Source organism: Schistocerca serialis, chromosome 1 (genome assembly GCF_023864345.2).
Source record: "Schistocerca serialis cubense isolate TAMUIC-IGC-003099 chromosome 1, iqSchSeri2.2, whole genome shotgun sequence".
In the NCBI taxonomy this organism is placed as follows: Eukaryota; Metazoa; Arthropoda; class Insecta; order Orthoptera; family Acrididae; genus Schistocerca; species Schistocerca serialis.
In genome coordinates this window covers 118,665,985-118,678,170 of record NC_064638.1, presented here as the reverse complement: position 1 = coordinate 118,678,170, position 12,186 = coordinate 118,665,985, and the positions used below count along the sequence as shown (strand labels likewise).

General features: G+C 46.0%; 1 protein-coding gene and 1 pseudogene across 5 annotated transcripts in view; one reads left to right on the top strand and one right to left on the bottom strand.

Annotated features, from left to right (window-relative positions):
* Positions 1–12,186, bottom strand: part of LOC126463476 (uncharacterized) — a 129,425-nt gene that overhangs the window by 103,492 nt on the left and 13,747 nt on the right. The window lies entirely within an intron of this gene.
* LOC126420520 (5S ribosomal RNA) lies at positions 7,646–7,763 on the top strand (annotated as a pseudogene).

Sequence of the window (12,186 nt, the reverse complement as noted above, 5' to 3'; positions counted from 1 at the left end):
CCAGGAAGTTTCATATTTGATTTAACTTTGCGGCAGGATGCCCTCCCTATCGTCGCAGCCGCCAGTTTCCTCAGGGTGGGAAGTCTTGTGGGCCACCTATCTGTGAATTGTGTAAACTTTGTTCTGCGGGTGATCGTATTTCAGCTGTCTGTGTCATATGTTCTGAGATGGGGAATGGGGACAAGCCCAGCGTTTGCCTAAACGAGCGTGGTCAACCGCCGAAAAGCACAGTCAGGTTGGCCGATGCTCCACCACGGTGGCTAACCCGCCGTACGGATACGGTTCGCGTCGGGCTCATCTGTCGCGCGCTATTGCGCTGCACATTACGCAATACGAGCATGTCCCGGCATTCACCAAACCAAAACCATTCTATTGGGTTTCCACAGTATACAGCGGATTCATCACTCCAAATGGCTCGTTTCCTGTTATTCACTGTCGAGTGGCTTCACTCTACAATAAGTCAAGCGTCGCTTAGGAATGACTATAGAAATGTATAGCTTATGAGGGCCTGCTGGACCACCGTGTCCCATTCCTTTTAAATCTGTTCACAGACACTGAACTAGCTGGACTGCTGGCAGTACTTTGGAAATCATGGGTGACTCCTTCCGCCGATTTCATGCAATTTTTTATAACCACCTGCCTGCTCTTGATTTAGCTGTCTTCTTCCGCATTTCTTCACAGTCACATCAATAACGTCACCAACAGCCGACTAGAGCAGTTTTAGAAGCGTGGTAATTGTCCCTGATGGGCTTGTTAGTTGACATCCAATGACCAATCCCATTACGGTATATTGATAATTTTTACTTTGTGGACCGTCTGACAGCAACTGAATAAAACGCAATTTTAGTGCCATACACGTTTCGCCTTTATTTTCTGCAAGGCATCTCCAGTGGCCTGCAATATGTACATATGTTTGCTATTTAATTTACATTTTGGTCACTGTACCTATAAGTTATAAACAGTTCTGGTGGTTGGTATTTCCTATTAAGTAGCAATATTTTGAACTGTATTTACATGTTGCGTGGACGATTTCTTACATATTACGGTCCTGTTGCATTTTTGGTGTTGTTGTTCCTCTTCTAAATGCCAATTTGCGGTTTTTTCCCCCATTTCACAGCACTATGAACTTGACACTTGTTTCGATGCAATGTTTTGGTTTGTGTTGCCGACTGTCAGATGTTATTGATAAAGATCGCATGTTATTGCCGAACTTTCGAGTGTAATTATTGAAGTATCTGTGATCTGTTTGTGTATGCATTTTTGTGTGTGTGTGTGTGTGTGTGTGTCCAGAAGGCGAAGAGGGGAAGAGTCTTTTCTGGTTGTGTGAGAGGGACATTTTCTTTCTTTTTTTATCTTATCATTTCTTTTATTAAGTGTAGTAGGGAGCCTGTGCTGATGTGCGTTTGATCATTTATAACATGTTTGTTTTCAGCGATGGCTTTCGGCATGGGGAAGTTTTCTTGCATTTGTATAAGATGTTTGTCATGGTTGCTTATTCTCATTATTTTCATTTCTTGTTCCATGTTTGTAGAATGGTGGTTATGGTGTTTTAAATGTTCTGCAAATGTGGAATGGCTTGTTTCGTACTTCCAACTTCTGATATGTTCTTTGTATCGTGTCAGACGGTCCATAAAGTAAAAATTATCGATATACCGTAATATTACACGCAACTGAGGAAGACTGAACTACAAAAGTTGAAGACTAATCCCATTGTGCTATTACTGTTTCTCTACTGACAACAGAACATTCCCTGCCTCGATTAATCCGTCTCTCGTGATTCTGGTGGTTAATTCCTCAGTACTTAGAGTATCTGGATATTTTTAATTAGATAATGCGTATGTATAGTTAATGGTTCACAGCACATGACGACTCAATTACGCTGAGCAGATGGTGAACCGATATTGAAATCAGATGTTGGATAAAATACTTGAGCTTCGTGGCACCGTTCTCTTTTTTCAAATACTTAGGTGTTCTGGTACACCATTCGTACAGAATAAATCTAATCTTTTATTATATTCAAACTCATACACTACTGGCCATTAAAATTGCTACACCAAGAAGGTGACGTGCTACAGATGCAAAATTTAACCGACAGGAAGAATATGCTGTGATATGCAAATGATTAGCTTTTCAGAGCATTCACACAAGGCTGACGCCGGTGGCGACACCTACAACGTGCTGACATGAAGAAAGTTTCCAATCGATTTCTCATACACAAACAGCAGTTGACCGACATTGCCTGGTGAAACGTTGTTGTGATGCCTCGCGTAAGGAGGACAAATGCGTACCATCACGTTTCCGACTTTGATAAAGGTCGGATTGTAGCCTATCGCGATTGCGGTTTATCGTATCGCGACACTGCTGTTCGCGTTGGTCGAGATCCAATGACTGTTAGCAGAATATGGAATCGGTGGGTTCAGGAGGGTAATACGGAACGCCGTGCTGGATCCCAACGGCCTCGTATCACTAGCAGTCGAGATGACAGGCATCTTATCCGCACGGCTGCAACGGATCGTGCAGCCACGTCTCGATCCCTGAGTCAACAGATAGGGACGTTTGCAAGATAACAACCATCTGCACGAACAGTTCGACGACGTTTGCAGCAGCACGGACTGTCAGCTCCGAGACCATGGCTGCGGTTACCCTTGACGCTGCATCACAGACAGGAGTGCCTGCGATGGTGTACTCAACGACGAACCTGGGTGCACGAATGGCAAAGAATCATTTTTTCGGATGAATCCAGGTTCTGTTTACAGCATCATGATGGTCGCATCCGTGTTTGGCGACATCGCGGTGAACGCACATTGGAAGCGTGTATTCGTCATCGCCATATTGGCGTATTACCCGGCGTGATGGTATGGGGTGCCATTGGTTACACGTCTCGGTCACCTCTTGTTCATATTGATGGCACTTTGAACAGTGGGCGTTACATTTCAATTGTGTTACGACCCGTGGCTCTACAAAAAAAAATTGGTTCAAATGGCTCTGAGCACTATGGGACTGAACGTCTGAGGTCATCAGTCCCCTAGAACTTAGAACTACTTAAACCTAACTAACCTAAGGACATCACACACATCCATGCCCGAGGCAGGATTCGAACCTGCGACCGTAGCAGTCGCGCGGTTCCAGACTGAAGCGCCTAGAAACGCTCGGCCACACCGGCCGGCCTATACCCTTCGTTAGCTCCCTGCGAAACAATATTTTTCAGCAGGATATTGCACGACCGCATGTTGTAGCTCTTGTACGGGCCTCTCTGGATACAGAAAATGTTCGACTGTTGCCCTGGCCAGCACATTCTCCAGATCTCTCACCAACTGAAAACGTCTGGTCAATGCTGGCCAAGCAACTGGCTCGTCACAATACGCCAGTCACTACTCTTGATGAACTGTGGTATCGTGTTGAAGCTGCATGGGCAGCTGTACCTGTACACGCTATCCAAGCTCTGTTTGACTCAATGCCCAGGCGTATCAAGGCCGTTATTACGACAAGAGGTGGTTGTTCCGGGTAGTGATTTCTCAGGATGTATGCACCCAAATTGCGTGAAAATGTAATCACATGTCAGTTCTAGTATAATATATTTCTCCAATGAATGCCCGTTTATCATCTGCATTCCTTCTTGGTGTAGCAATTTTAATGACCAGTAGTGTATTTTATTCGCTTGGTTGCGAAAATTTGCGTGACTGTGCTACAAGCACTGTGTCTACTGCCAGTCCTCGTCCGGTGTCTGGAGGAGGAAGTTTTCAGTGAAGTTCGGCACTGAGTGTGACAGTAAAAGTGTAAAATCTCGCAACGTGGCCCCGCAGCACGCGAAAAGCGCGCTTTCCTGTGTCGGAGCGGCGGCGTGAGAATGTAGCGGGACCGCGAGCAGTGTGAATCCGGTCAGCCGCCAGTCACTTGTTCGCCGTCGAGCCGGCCCCGCGCTCTACAACTGCTGCCGCCACAGCCAGCCTTCCACTGGTGCGTGAGGCGCGGCCTTCGCATAAACACGCACGCACTATGTAGCTCTCCTGTCTCTCTCTCTCTCTCTCTCTCTCTCCCTCTCCCTCTCTCTCTCTCTCTCTCTCTCTCTCTCTCTCTTCTCCTGCCGACACGCAGACTCATAGAGGCGTGACGTCAGGGCTATTGCCTCCCTCTAGGCACTCGTCGCAGCTCCCGATGTTGTGTTACGGCTTCTGCTCCTTAATCGGCAACTGTCTTCCGTTCTTTTCCTTGTTCGTGACTACGATCATCTCATTGGCCCGTGCGGTGCCGTTTTGCCACAAAGGTTTGCACTGCACACCTCGCTGAAGGTTTCACCAACATACTCTACTGGCCATTAAAATTGCTACACCAAGAAGAAATGCAGATGATAAACGGGTATTCATTGGACAAATATATTATACTAGGACTGACATGTGATTACATTTTCACGCAGTTTGAGTGCATCGTTTCTAGAAATCAGTATCCAGAACAATCACCTCTGCCCGTAATAACGGCCTTGATACGCCTAGGCATTGAGTCAAACAGAGCTTGGATGGCGTGTACAGGTACAGCTGCCCATGCAGCTTCAACACGATACCACAGTTCATCAAGAGTAGTGACTGGCGTATTGTTACGAGCCAGTTGCTCGGCCACCATTGACCACACGTTTTCAATTGGTGAGAGATTTGGAGAATGTGCTGGCCAGGGCAACAGTCGAACATTTTATGTGTCCAGAAAGGCCCGTACAGGACCTGCAACATGCGGTCGTGCATTATCCTGCTCAAATGTAGGGTTTCGCAGGGATCGAATGAAGGGTAGAGCCACGGGTAGTAACACATCTGAAATGTAATGTCCACTATTCAAAGTGTCGTCAATGCGAACAACAGGTGACCGAGACGTGTAACCAATGGCACCCCATACCATCACGCCGGGTAATACGCCAGTATGGCGATGACGAATACACGCTTCCAATGTGCGTTCACCGCGGTGTGCCCAAACGCGGATGCGACCGTCATGATGCTGTAAACAGAACCTGGATTCATCCGAAAAAATGACGTTTTGCCATTCGTGCACCCAGGTTCGTCGTTGAGTACACCATCGCAGGCGCTCCTGTCTTTGATGCAGCGTCAAGGGTAACCGCAGCCACGGTCTCCGAGCTGATAGTCCATGCTGCTGCAAACGTCGTCGAAGTGTTCGCGCAGATGGTTGTTGTGTTGCAAACGTCCCCATCTGTTGACTCAGGGATCGAGATGTGGCTGCACGATCCGTTACAGCCATGTGGATAAGATGCCTGTCATCTCGACTGCTAGTGATACGAGGCCGTTGGGATCCAGCACGGCGTTCCGTATTACCTTCCTGAAACCACCAATTCCATATTCTGCTAACAGTCATTGGATCTCGACCAACGCGAACAGCAATGTCACGATACGATAAACCGCAATCGCGATAGGCTACAATCCAACCTTTATCGAAGTCGGAAACGTGATGGTACGCATTTCTCCTCCTTACACGAGGCATCACAACAACGTTTCACCAGGGAGCGCCGGTCAACTGCTGTTTGTGTATGAGAAATCGGTTGGAAACTTTCCTCATGTCAGCACGTTGTAGGTGTCGCCACCGGCGCCAACCTTGTGTGAATGCTCTGAAAATCTTATCATTTGCATATCACAAAATCTTCTTCCCGTCGGTTAAATTTTCCGTTTGTAGCACGTCATCTACGTGGTGTAGCAATTTTAATGGCCAGTAGTGTACTACATTTGCGCACAATGTCTTGCACACGTTTTCCACGAAAGTGCTTCACATAACACTCTAATGAACACGCGATGTTTTATTGTGAGGGTCATTTCTTGTTGCATTCAACTGGTCACAAAACACGTCAGCTCCATTTACTCATTCAAACATAATGTCATAGCCAAGTACTTGGGACGGTATATTCAGGAGAGACGCGTGCGCTGACATGTGATAGTAACCGAATGATGCACCGAAATCATTGCTTCCGCCATTTTCTGTGGTAGGCAGTTCTCCTGTTCATCAACAGCTGTTAATTTCTCATCAGTCTGGTAAATATTTTCCTCTGTACTCTTTCCACCACGTCAAGCGCAGCCAGGAAACGACGCTAACGTAAGGCGCTCGTGTGTCGTCCGATCCGCACCAAAAATGCTGCTCTTTTTAAAAAGAATGGCCATCTGTAGCTCCCACTTCTGTTTCTTTCATTTCTGGTCAAGTCTTGTACGAGATCTGTTCAAAAAATTCCGGAACATTCGTGATTTCGCGCCAATGGTGCACTGGAGCGAAATGCGACTGGCATCACTCACATGCCTGTGTTCAATGTGTAACTGCCGGACATTTTATTGTTGTATGTGTGTTAGTTATTGTTCAGTGCAGTACTGAGTAGAACGTTGTGTCGCACAGTTTGCGAATTACGAGATGACAGAGTTAGAGAAGCAATGTGTTTGCATTAAATTTTGCGTGGCACTCATCAAAACATTTACAGGCACACCTAATAAGGCAGGAAACCTACGGTGATGTGTGCTTAAGCCGTATTCAACGTTATGAATGGTTCACACTGTTTAAAAATGGCCGGACGGAAGTTAAATATGAGGCTTGTTCAGGACGCCCTTCGACGACGTTCATGTCCGGAACGACAACGAAATTATGCGTGCAATCGAAGACTGAGCATCTGAGAGATTGCAGAAGAACGTAACAAAATGGTTCAAATGGCTCTGAGCACTATAGGACTTAACTGCTGAGGTCATCAGTCCCCTAGAACTTAGAACTACTTAAACCTAACTAACCTAAGGACATCACACACATCCATGCCCGAGGCAGGATTCGAACCTGCGACCGTAGCGGTCGCGCGGTTCCAAACTGTAGCGGCTAGTACCGCTCGGCCACTCTGGCTGGCAGAACGTAACATTGCAGTTGGATCATGTCGTGAAATCCTGACACAGCATCTTGGAATGCCTCGTGTTGCCGCCAAGTTCGTTCCACGGCTCGTGAGTCAAGACCACGAAGACCTTCGCCCCGCAATCTGTGAAGAGCTTTTGATTCGCTCAAATGAGAACGAGATGTTCCTTAAGAAGACCATAACTGGCTATGAGATGTGGGTCCATGATTATAATGTTGAGACCACGGCCCAATCTTCACAATTGGTTGAAAAAGTTTATCCAAGACCACAGAAAGCTCGTCAGGTCAGGTCAAATGTCAAAGCCATGCTGATAGTTTTCTTTGACTTTGAAGGATTAGTTCTTCATCGTGCCACAGCGACAAACTGTTGATCGATGGCACTATCGGGACGTGTTGCGACGCCTGCTAGAAAATGTAAGAAGGAAACGGCCAGGAAGGTGGGTTGACAATTCATGGCTCTTGCATTACGATAACGCACCCGCACATTCATCTCGTTGGTGCGCCACTATTGCACAAAAAACCAAATCACTATGCTACCTCATCCCCCATACTTTCCAGACCTGGTCCCTGCGAACCTTTTTTTTATTTCCAAAGTTAAAAACCCCTTTGAAAGCGCGAAGATGTGCAACGACAGACGGGGTAAAAGAAAATTCGCAGACCGCGCTTCGCGCGATTCGACAAGAGGCGTACCAGTACTGCTTCCTGAAGTGAAAACGGCGTTGGGAGCGGTGTATCAGTTGCGGAGAGGTTATTTCGGGAGAGACCATACACAATAAGTGCCAACGGCCTCGCCGCAGTGGTAACACCGGTTCCCGTCAGATCACCGAAGTTAACCGCTGTCGGGCTGGGCTAGCACTTGGATGGGTGACCATCCTGTCTGCCTAGCGCTGTTGACAAGCGGGGTGCACTCAGCCCTTGTGAGGCAAACTGAGGAGCTACTTGACTGAGAAGTAGCGGCTCCGGTCTCGGAAATTGACATACGGCCGGGAGAGTGGTGTGCTGACCACATGTCTCTCCATATCCGCATCCAGTGCCGCCTGTGGGCTGAGGATAACACGGCGGCCGGTCGGTATCGTTGTGCCTCATGGCCTGTTCGGGAGGAGTTTAGTTTCAGTTTATATACAATAAGTAAAAGGTAAGCGTACAAAAATTTTGTGGACACATTTCCAGAACTTTTTGAATAGACCTCGTATATATTATAAATGTAGACGAACTCAGTGATGACAAATAGGCGCGGTCCCCTTGTGAGTCCACGCCGTTTCAGTCCCCCCACAAATGGGAAAATTGTACGCAGTATCGGGGCCGTTCGCATGGCAGCCAGCCGCGTTGACGCCTCAGCTAGGAGTCAAGCCCTGGTGTCAAACACTGGCCGTAATTTGAAGAAGTGAATCATGAACTGTGGCCAAGCGGGAAAAGAAGGATGTTGAAACTTAAGTGGACTGATAAGAAATGAGGAGGCTCCGTGCAGTATTAGCGAGGAAAGGAATACATGGCAAACGCTGGATAGAGAAGGGAAAGGATTATAGGACGTGTATTGAGACACGAGAGACTAGCTTCCGTTATATCTTAGGGAGCCGTAAAGGTCTAAAACTGTAGGGGATGACAGATATCGGAATGCATTCAGCAAATAATCGAAAACATTGGGTGAAAGTGCTATCTTTGTGATGAGGAGGTTGGCACAGGAAGGAGGACGTGGAAGGCTCCATCAACCAAACACTGATGTCTAACCGCCCCTCCCCCTCCCCCCTTCGCCACCCTGTCCCCACTTCGATGAAGAATACGGTGTAGCTAGGAATGGGTGGATATTTTGAACGTTTTATCAAAACGGTTATATCTCGACCCACCCACGCAACTGAAAATCCAACAGTACCTTCGCTCTTACTTCTGAAAATGGCCTTGTTCTTCCTACTTATTTATAAAGCCACAGTGCTTTTATCACTAGCAGGTAATGGCTCTCTATTTGCGAGATTTGTTTTGTGCAGTGTCCTCTGAAGTGACTAAGTAAGAGGATTTACTGGAATTCGGCCCAAAGATTTACTTATAATACGGAATCTAACTACTTGATATCAGAATGACTGACAGGGAATTAAGTTCAATTAAACATTTTAAGAGACGTTTCTCAAGGACAGCTATCACAGGAGGAGGAAAGGAAATGGCTGACGAGCTATATCCCATCATAAAGGACATTTATTCTCTTCTCGATTTTAGCATTTAACGAAGTAACGATATCTTAGTAATACAGTTTCTTACCGGGGCGGATCCTAACAAAGTCTCTTGCTATAATTCTTTCAGCAAAGGACCGTGTTATCAGAAGGCTGGGACACTGATGCTCTGGTATACGCACTGTCTCATACATCGCTGCAGAAGAGAAAGAAAGCCACTGGAAGATAAGTTCGCAGTATCAAGGAAAAATCCCTCTAATTCCTACGAACTAAAAGATGATTTACTTTTGAATGCATTATGGGAAAAGCAGTGATCAATGTCTTGTAAATAATTACTATTAAAAACAGTCTTGATCACAATTTATTTTACAAGGTGACCGGTTTCGACCACTACTGTGGTCATCTTCAGATCATTGAGTAGGAACCCCTTTCTGTTGGAGAATCACAATTCTCCAACAGAAAGGGGTTCCTACTCAATGATCTGAAGATGACCACAGTAGTGGTCGAAACCGGTCACCTTGTAAAATAAATTGTGATCAAGACTGTTTTTAATAGTAATTATTTAAAAGATGATGCCGTAATGTGGTCATTCAATCTGCTCAAGAGCACAATGGAAAAGTCTTAATGTGAAAGGATAATGGAAAAAAATCGTCCTCCCAAAAACTAAGTCGAAATCGACAAAATCTACACATGACTTCCCCCGATAACTAACTTTAATAACTGTAGAGATTACCTACAGGGTGTTTCAAAAATGACCGGTATATTTGAAACGGCAATAAAAACTAAACGAGCAGCGATAGAAATACACCGTTTGTTGCAATATGCTTGGGACAACAGTACATTTTCAGGCGGACAAACTTTCGAAATTACAGTAGTTACAATTTTCAACAACAGATGGCGCTGCAAATGATGTGAAAGATATAGAAGACAACGCAGTCTGTGGGTGCGCCATTCTGTACGTCGTCTTTCTGCTGTAAGCGTGTGCTGTTCACAACGTGCAAGTGTGCTGTAGACAACATGGTTTATTCCTTAGAACAGAGGATTTTTCTGGTGTTGGAATTCCACCGCCTAGAACACAGTGTTGTTGCGACAAGACGAAGTTTTCAACGGAGGTTTAATGTAACCAAAGGACCGAAAAGCGATACAATAAAGGATCTGTTTGAAAAATTTCAACGGACTGGGAACGTGAAGGATGAACGTGCTGGAAAGGTAGGGCGACCGCGTACGGCAACCACAGAGGGCAACGCGCAGCTAGTGCAGCAGGTGATCCAACAGCGGCCTCGGGTTTCCGTTCGCCGTGTTGCAGCTGCGGTCCAAATGACGCCAACGTCCACGTATCGTCTCATGCGCCAGAGTTTACACCTCTATCCATACAAAATTCAAACGCAGCAACCCCTCAGCGCCGCTACCATTGCTGCACGAGAGACATTCGCTAACGATATAGTGCACAGGATTGATGACAGCGATATGCATGTGGGCAGCATTTGGTTTACTGACGAAGCTTATTTTTACCTGGACGGCTTCGTCAATAAACAGAACTGGCGCATATGGGGAACCGAAAAGCTCCATGTTGCAGTCCCATCGTCCCTGCATCCTCAAAAAGTACTGGTCTGGGCCGCCATTTCTTCCAAAGGAATCATTGGCCCATTTTTCAGATCCGAAACGATTACTGCATCACGCTATCTGGACATTCTTCGTGAATTTGTGGCGGTACAAACTGCCTTAGACGACACTGCGAACACCTCGTGGTTTATGCAAGATGGTGCTCGGCCACATCGCACGGCCGACGTCTTTAATTTCCTGAATGAATATTTCGATGATCGTGTGATTGCTTTGGGCTATCCGAAACATACAGGAGGCGGCGTGGATTGGCCTCCCTATTCGCCAGACATGAACCCCTGTGACTTCTTTCTGTGGGGACACTTGAAAGACCAGGTGTACCGCCAGAATCCAGAAACAATTGAACAGCTGAAGCAGTACATCTCATCTGCATGTGAAGCCATTCCGCTAGACACGTTGTCAAAGGTTTCGGGTAATTTCATTCAGAGACTACGCCATATTATTGCTACTCATGGTGGATATGTGGAAAATATCGTACTATAGAGTTTCCCAGACCGCAGCGCCATCTGTTGTTGAAAATTTTAACTACTGTAATTTCGAAAGTTTGTCTGCCTGAAAATGTACTGTTGTCCCAAGCATATTGCAACAAACGGTGTATTTCTATCGCTGCTCGTTTAGTTTTTATTGCCGTTTCAAATATACCGGTCATTTTTGAAACACCCTGTACATTATGAAACGAAACGACTGACTTATTCCCAACCAAAATGTTTACGCTGAGTGCGCTCGAAAGCACCGTGACCTACCACATCATCGGGCCTAGTCTAACTGACTGAAAAAATTCTAAAAGTTCCCAGACGGTGTGATCTGGTGCAACAACCCTGAGGGGCGACGAAGGACAGCCAATCGTCGGGAAACGACACTGCGGCATCAACGGCTTTGTCCAATCGGGTGGTTGCTGGAAGTAGCAATACCATTTGCTCAAGCCAGCTTACCGCACAAAATTTGCACAGTCCAGCGGAAAATTCCACAGCATGAGGTCATCAGTCCCCAAGAAGGCTATTCTGATTCTACGATCGCACACGCATGTTTGTGCATAACAGAATTATCCATGATTAGGATTATGGATAATAGATAACACTAGATAATGATATGAAATAATAAAGAAGTCAATAAAGTTGGTTCCCTACGCAGTTGTTCAGCCCTGTTAGGCAGGTTGCAGAAAACAATGTGTTGAACTAAATGAAGCAACTTAATCAATACAATTAATAATTTCATGACAGGCTTTATCTGGATAGCCCAGACAGTAAAAGTATTGTCCAATAAAAGAAAAGATTACTATTTCGAGTCTCAGTGGTTTTAATCTCTCAGAAAATTTCATCCTTCAACAGCTAGGGGGAGCACTGCAGACAATATACCCTTCAGATGCATCATCTTCTCTTTTAATTCAGCAGCTGAGCTGTAAAACAGCTGAGTGTTGGCAAAGTAGTCGTAATAACGTGCCTCAGCAGAGAAATGTCTGAGTGTCGTGTGCACTTTGGCCTCAGTAAAATGTCGAAAGCTGCTTATTCGTTTTGGGACGACCTGTGTTCTCCTGTGC